This window comes from Phycodurus eques, chromosome 9, assembly GCF_024500275.1.
Source record: "Phycodurus eques isolate BA_2022a chromosome 9, UOR_Pequ_1.1, whole genome shotgun sequence".
NCBI classification, from domain to species: Eukaryota; Metazoa; Chordata; class Actinopteri; order Syngnathiformes; family Syngnathidae; genus Phycodurus; species Phycodurus eques.
In genome coordinates, this window is record NC_084533.1 from 27,722,082 (window position 1) to 27,729,852 (window position 7,771).

At 44.2% G+C, this 7,771-nt stretch overlaps 1 protein-coding gene across 2 annotated transcripts in view; it reads right to left on the reverse strand.

Annotated features, from left to right (window-relative positions):
• The window catches only part of xpnpep2 (X-prolyl aminopeptidase (aminopeptidase P) 2, membrane-bound), an 81,150-nt gene that overhangs the window by 48,133 nt on the left and 25,246 nt on the right, over positions 1-7,771 (reverse strand). The gene's annotated exons all lie outside the window — the stretch shown is intronic.

A 7,771-nucleotide genomic window follows, 5' to 3' on the forward strand; every position in this document is an offset into this window, starting at 1 on the left:
AAGTTTGCGTTAACAGATGCCTCAGCATGTGAATCTTTCTTCTCCAATAAAACACCAGACAATATTTTCAAGATTGCAACAGTGCACGGAAATGTGTGGCGGATTGAAACACTCCAGCCTGCCCGCGTTGATGCGTGTATGCGTTACGCGGGTTAGCACTTATTAGCCGTTCATTGCGTGTGTCGTCTAGTTTCGGAAAAGACAACGTCTGGCTTTAAGTGAAACCATATAGTGTGGAAGCTCTATAAGGGAACACAATCCAGTCAGCTGAAGTCCATAACAATTCTCCATTGGAAATAATGTCATGTAAATTCATGTGTTCCACACTCAAACTGTCGTAAACCATCATAAAACTTTTATTCAAGTTACGGTCACATGTCATCGAAATTTGACAGACAACAGAGAAGAACGTTGTCCACAACCCCTACCAAATCTGAATGCAAGCAAGATATGAAATGAGGCTTCAAAATCCTGAAATTTAATTTAAAATAAATACAAATAAATAAAATCAAGCCCTTGTCTTCGTTCTCAAATGCTGTGGGCGTGTCCACTGAATGCACTGAAACCACGCCCCCGCTCAACCGACAATATAATACCAATGCTACGACCTGGAAAAACTGTGTTGAACATCTTTCTTATCCCTACACACGCTACGTCTTTGAGCCGTCTAAAGCCTCCGGTGGCAAGAATATATCCCATTGGGTCGTCATGGGGCTTTTCCATGCCGTGACAACGGTGCACTCTAAAGTGGCCATACAAGCCCGAAGACCTGGCCCACACGCTGGCTGTGGCGTAGAACAGTTTTGAAAAAAATGTTTGACCTCGTTCTTCCGCCTTCTCTGCGAAAGTGCATATACTCACGTGCGACAACGAGGCGCTCTCAAGTGGCCCCCCCCCCCACCCAAAAGGGTGAAAAACAGTTTAACGCTATAGTTCCATACCTCAGAAATAAAAAGTTGTCAGTTTTTGTATATTTTTAGCGTTTATCTTCAAACATGTAGGCCTATTTTGTATTTTGCAACAAATCTCTGAATTCACTTGACAGGGTCTTTAATGTTTTGAAAGCTCACTGAGCTTCTATTTATATCGCAATATTTTTTATATTTGACTTCTGAGGCACATACAGTCAGTCAGCCCTTGCCAATCAATTTTTCTTTTTTTTTTTTTTTTTTTTTTAGAAACCCTTACCTATTAGCGCCAATCTGCACATTTCCCAAAATAACACATTGATAAGGCAGTAATATTATGATGTTAGAATTGAAAAGTCCCCAACAATGCACTGGAAGTGCGAGGGCGCTGGCATGTACTTTGTCGCAAACACACCAAGTACTACTTTCCTATTAGGCATTGTAGCTTTTTTTTACTCACCGATTCATCAATACTCTCATTTTTAAAATACGGTATTTGGCAAATCCTGAGTTGGGCACCGACTGTGCCTAGCCGTTAGCCGTTAGCAGCCGATAAACTGTTATCTTCTGCCATTCTACTATGAACAGCGATCTGGAGCGTTCTCTTCATCATCATCATCATCCTCATCAGCCCATCATCTCGACAAGTTTTACCGCCCTGCTTTCTCACGCCAGGTTTTTACTTTTGAAGGGTTTCAATTCATAGAATAATATTAAATGGAGCGTTAAGAGTGGAAACGTTTTTTGAAAACAAATTGAAACTGAAATCCGTGCGTGGGTGGGTTTCCTCCCACATCCCGACAACATGCGTGGTAGGTTGATTGAAGACTCTAAATTGCCCGTAGGTGTGAACGTGTGCGCCAATGGTTGTTTGTTTCTATGTGCCCTGCGATTGGCTGGCGACCGGTTCGGGGTGCACCCCGCCTCTCGCCCGAAGACAGCTGGGATGGGCTCCAGCACGCCCGCGACCCTTGCGACGATAAAGCGCTACAGAAAATGGATGGATGGATAGATGTCATTCTTCTCATTAAAATGGACAGTTTGTGCGTGTTAAAAAACAAAACCAAAAAAGCATTGAAATCCTATTCCAAAGAGGAAATGCTGGTCGCTATGTCAGCGAGGAGGTCAAACGTCCTCGATGGAGACGTGACTCCCTCACAGTCGTCCATTCATCAAGCAGCGTGTCAAGTACAAAGGACACCATATCCTTTTGTTTGTCTTCTTTTCTTTTTTCTCTCCCCCCTTTTGAACTCCTTTCACATTCGGATACAAATTGCTTTTAATGCTAGCAAAATAAAGTGATATCCAGATTTCCTTATTTTGAAAGGTCAACTAAAATGGAATTAAAAAAAAAAAAAAAAAAGCGTAATCGGAGAAATATTGTCAGGTGATCTCCATGTGAAAAAAGAGAAATACTGTCAGGTGCTCTCCATGTGTTCCTCATTCAGGTGAGTTTAATGGATCTCATCTTGGCTAATGGAGGCACATGAGCCGGACTGCCTCTCATAAAAGAGCAACGAACTGAGCCGTAGTTCACATAAAAGCTAATTTGTCATTACAAAGGCAGCTAAAGACGAAGCAGCCACTAGACGCTGCTAGCACGCGATAAACCGAGAATGCTTCAACAATAATCGCATTTGATTGCCCATATCGTCATAGGAAGGGGAAAAATTGAGGGAGCTGGTGAAACACGGGATTGCGAGGCAGCGACGAGATTTCATAATAGGAAAGAAAACAAAGACAAGTTTTGCAGCGAGATAGCAGACAAAAGAACAAAAGAAGCCACGTTGTTCCAAGCAAAGTTTTTTTTTCTCCTCTCGCTCGACTGAAAGCGTTCGTGATGACTGAGAGTTGTTTTCCGTTCATTCTTCACGTTCGATGTCAGAGGAGAAAGACCAAAGACGTGAGTCACGTGCAAAGAAAGGCGGAAGAAAATGAATGCGCTTCATACACGATCATATTCCTCACCGTGAAGCAAATCAGGTGTCAGGTCGCAGGATTCGCGATGATAAGATCATGTGAATAAACAAACGGTGGAGATTTAAAACTACAAATCTCCTGATTTTGGGTGAAAGGTAAACATTTTTTGGAAATTGCAGGTCGTGGCAAGAGTAGCCACCTTGCATCATGACGGAAGGCTGAAAACATTTGGGGGAAATTTCACAGAGGCCAAATGTGCCTTATTTCACAAGGGTTGTTGCAGTTTCAGAAGAGAAAATGGAAAATATATCGAAAATGGAAGGATGGATGTTTGCAAAACTGCAATTTTCTGATGTACCGCCCCCCCCCCCCACAAAAAACATGATTTGATAACACAAACATTTTGCATGAAAGAAAAGAACAAACTTGAACACCATCTAGGAGCACAGGTCATGGCGAGAGTACGTGGACGAGGAAGGAATACGCCCGTATGTGCTTGGAATAATAAAATAAAACCTGAAAAGGCAAAACCATTTTTGACATTAAAAGGGTTTAAAAGTTCAGGATCTTGTGTTATAAGATGAAAAACAAAAAGACTCTTTGTCTCGCTGCTGACGGCGGAAGGCCTGAGGATGTCGTGAAAGGTTCAATGAGCTCTGTTTTCTTCAGCGCCTTCACTTGGGCGGCGCAAAATCTCTTTCAAAGACACATCATGTCTCTTTTCAGGGGCTGTCGACCCAACCCCCCCCCCCCCCCCCCCCCCCCCCCCCCGCTCCTACAAAACATTTGCTTATCTTTCATCTGTCACGTCACATCTCTCCGTCCCGCCGTGAGTCGGCGAGTCCAGGCCCCGGCACGCTCTTCCCTCAGCCTACCAGACTACGTCCACAAGAAACAAATCAGCCGTTTCCAAACGGATCGCTCGTCTGATAAGAGCAACAATATTGGCGCGCGAGCGACAGAGAGAGAGAGAGAGCCACTTTGGAGACAACGCCTCCTCGCTTTGAGCTTGTTTTGACTGCGTTTGATGCCGTTTTACAATGAAAAACAAGGCCGGATCGTCGGCGTATCTGCTGAGAAACAAAGACACGAGCACTCAGGGAAGCGAGAGGCTGGTGTGTGTTTTTCTTAAAGCTGGTTGGACGGAGCCCGGAGCTGGCACACTGCCACCGGCTGCCCCCACTGCAGAGCGCGTACCGACCGACGCGCAACGGGTGAGGTTAAAGGCCGAGCTGAAGATGGCTGCTGACAAGTGAAGAGGCAATCAACGCTAGCGGAGGAACAGGAGGGCGCTGCTATCACCTGGCACCCGAACACACACCCTCACAAGATTCCGGGTTCTGATTAGACTGATTCAGTGGCTATTTGTGGTTCTGTAATATCTGCCTTTGACACGCTCATGAGGGCCTGCTGCAGGTTCTGCACATGCTCACCGGGGTTGGATGTAAAATGTGTTCACCACATTTCCTTATATAGTCGCCAGGGGGATTTTTTTTTTTTTTTTTTTTTAACTCAAATACAGAGAAGACCAGGAGTTTAAAAAAATGCTATAACCCAACTGCACTATTTATTAAATTAAATATGAAAAATGTTAATTTTGGTAGAGATTTTAGCAAGCATCATGCAAGTTGACGCACATGATTTGCTTTCGAGGGCCACGTAAAATGATGTGGCGGGCCAGATCTGGCCCCCGGGCCTTGTGTTTCGATGGTCACTGCGTTGAAGTCTTCTCACATGATTCGCGAGGTCTTGAGATGCCAACCGCTCTCGTCGCCTTCCAGAAGCAGATTTTCTCAGGAACATTTAAATCACAGCCAAAACAAACACATGCCACCAGAAAAACAGCCACTAATATTTTAAAATCGAAATACTAAAATCTTATGTCAGCCAATCACTTGTCGCGGTACTTGGACGCCAAACGCGTGTTAGCCACTCGCTCGCTCACGGACAAAGTTCGAGTTAACCGACCGCGCACGTCGTCTCGTTCTCGCCGCTGTACGTGGCTAAAACTTCAGGTTCCTCTTGTGGAACTTTCAAGGTCATCAAATTCATATTTTAAGCTTTTATTTTTAAGACTTTACTGTATTCCAAGACATTTCCTGGCTCGATGAAAGGGAGGGACCAGAATTACCCTCTTCAGAAGTGCGAACGCCACAAATGATTCTCCCAGCTTATCAGAAAAAAAGTATTTGAACCATCCGAAATAAGATGTCATCGTTTCACGCTGCAGATAATCTCTCCAAAGGAGCAATTAAAGACCTGACGCCAATTTATGACTGTTTTCTTCATTAAACGTGCAAGATATCCAACAGACAGGCGGAGGTTTTCCACGTTTGCTCAGCAAGAGCAACAGCGTCCGCCTTCAATCAGCAAAACAACAATACGAACAAACATCCGAATGCTTCATTAGCATTTCCGGAATCAGGAATTTGTATGGAAGCGGAAAATAAACAGGAAAACGCAATTATTTGTGTACACTCATGAGATCACGGGCTTGATTTAGCCCATCGCTGAATAGAGAAGCCACCTGTTGACGATTGCTGCCACGGACATTGACATCGGAAAAGAGGAAAAAGATGCCATTTGCATTATACAGTACGTGTTATGTGAGGAATGTCCGTTTGCCTGTCGGGAATCAGGAAGACATGCACGACATTCCTCCATGTGCGCTTCCTGTAAACAGCCAAGTGTTTCCCGTGTTGAGGCAGATGTTTGGCTATTGCCTATTGCTGCCTTCCGACCTCGGCCCGTGTCCTGTTGACCCCCCTCAAACTATTCCCAGCCCCCCCCCGCGTGTAAACGTGCAGTCATCCCCTGGCTCGGGGTTGACGTCCACCCGGCGCACACGGCGGGCAAATGCCATCTGCTACGGTTTCATTACGAGGCTTTGCTCCGAGCTAAGACAATTAAAGCTAATAGAGTGCAAATGTCTGAGCTGGTACTGCCAACTTTACAATGTCGCCCATATTCCCATCTATAGCCAGATGATTTTTTTTAATGACTGCTAAATCCACAGTCATAAATTGTCAAAACGGCGGGGGGTGTTCAAGCACCTGGATCGGGCGCAAAGGTTTAATAGCCCACTCAAGCACATTACTGTTCATTTGAAATATATCTGCGGTCTCGCTTTGAAATCCTTCCTGAATGTTGGATTAATTGAATTTGGAATTACTCCTAACTACTAAGTGGGCTGGAAATGGCGCCATTAACCCCCCCCCACCCCGTCGATTGAGAAGGATTTCTGTCAGTGATCAGTGAACACATATGAGACGACGTCGTGAAGAAATTCTTCTAAAAGCAACCAAGCTAATTATCTCCTGGCTAAGAAAAGGGGCTCGGATAAGGGCCAGGAGGATCCCCTCGCGTGAATGGGCGTGTGTAAAAATGGAAGGTGCTCCTGTTGTTGAATCTCAAGTGGGTGGCACAAACAGAGTTGGCCCTCCAGGACTCGGGGGGGGGGGGGGCTTTGGGGACAATGGCCAGGCTGTTGTGAAACAGGAGATGGCGAGTTAGGGGTCACAGGGCCCCTCTTCTCAGGTCCGCACCACTAAAGTGTGACTGTTTGGTGACAACACAGCGAAGAAGCCTCGTTGGTGGGGCGGGGGCAGGGGTCTGGAGGGTGGGACCCAAAGGCGGTTCATCCATCATGTGTCACTGCATGCCTTTGGGGACCAGGACCTCCAGCCCCAAAAGTGAACACACACACACACCATTTGAGCTAAACAAAAGTAGGTACGTAATACGTATACCTTCACAATCTGAGATCTAATGCACGAGGTTTATCAAAACTTTCATCAATGTAATAATGCCCAATTTCAATGCATGGTAAACGAATACTAATCTGATAACGTCATAGAAAACGGAGTATAATTTTCTTTGTAAAAGCAGCATACAGGCAAAGCCTTAATTAATGAAAAAAACAAAAACTTTTCTAGCGCAAAATGTATTGTATGACGTGTAAAACCATAACATTCCCAAGTATTTTTTGTGTGGCAGAAATTGGGTTTCTGTTACTTGGAGTTCTTGTATTGGATCTCATGACAATATTTCCTTGTAACATGCAGTAGCTTCGACCCACAAATGGACAGAACACGCCTCGCTATAAGGGAGTCGAACCGTGTGATTTCGCCCAGTCAAACGTCATGAAAAGTGGGCGGCGCTTCTTCTTTTTTCAGTATCTCGAGTAAACATAAACATATAAATAAATAAGTAAAAAAAAAAAAAGTATTGAAATACAATGGGTACATTTTGGGGCGGTAAACAATGTATTTTAAATGAGTGGCCTGTTTAAAGACAACAACAAGACAAAACAGAACGGTGGAAATTGGATTTCTGTGACTTGATCAAGTTGTTGTCTTGCATCTCATTGGATTGCGCAAATGCACCGAATGTGCTTCCCAGCCAATCGGCTGGGATCGCAAAATTCCAACAATTTCAAAGAGTGAATTTATAAAAGATGAATTTTTGCACGTGTGCCGTTATTTTGGGATGTATGCAGTACTTGGGCACTTCTGTCTTGGCATTTGTTCTACGTGCGACCATCAACGATTGCATGAGATTGAGTTCATTTTTTTCATTGTTTCAACGCTACGGCGCCGGTAGCCAGCCAAATCCTGTGATGCCATCAAACACCGCTAATGTTTTACACGTTCCAGTTTTGAGAAGAAAAAAAAAAAAAAAAAAAAAACTTCTCAAGAGCATACGCAAAAAAACTATGCCGCCTTGATCTCACTACATGGTTCGCTGCGATAAGAAAACTGAGAATTCTCAGAATTCATTGCAAGAAAAAGCAACCTTTCCTGTTTATTGTGTGGTAAACAAACAAAACCCAAGATAATTTGCTCTCTTATCGGCCTTTGTTAGTGAAAAGAATACAATCAATGTCAAAAATCGAGCGCTTAAAGGAGGCGGGAGCCCAATAATTGATAGATTATTTCCTTCGT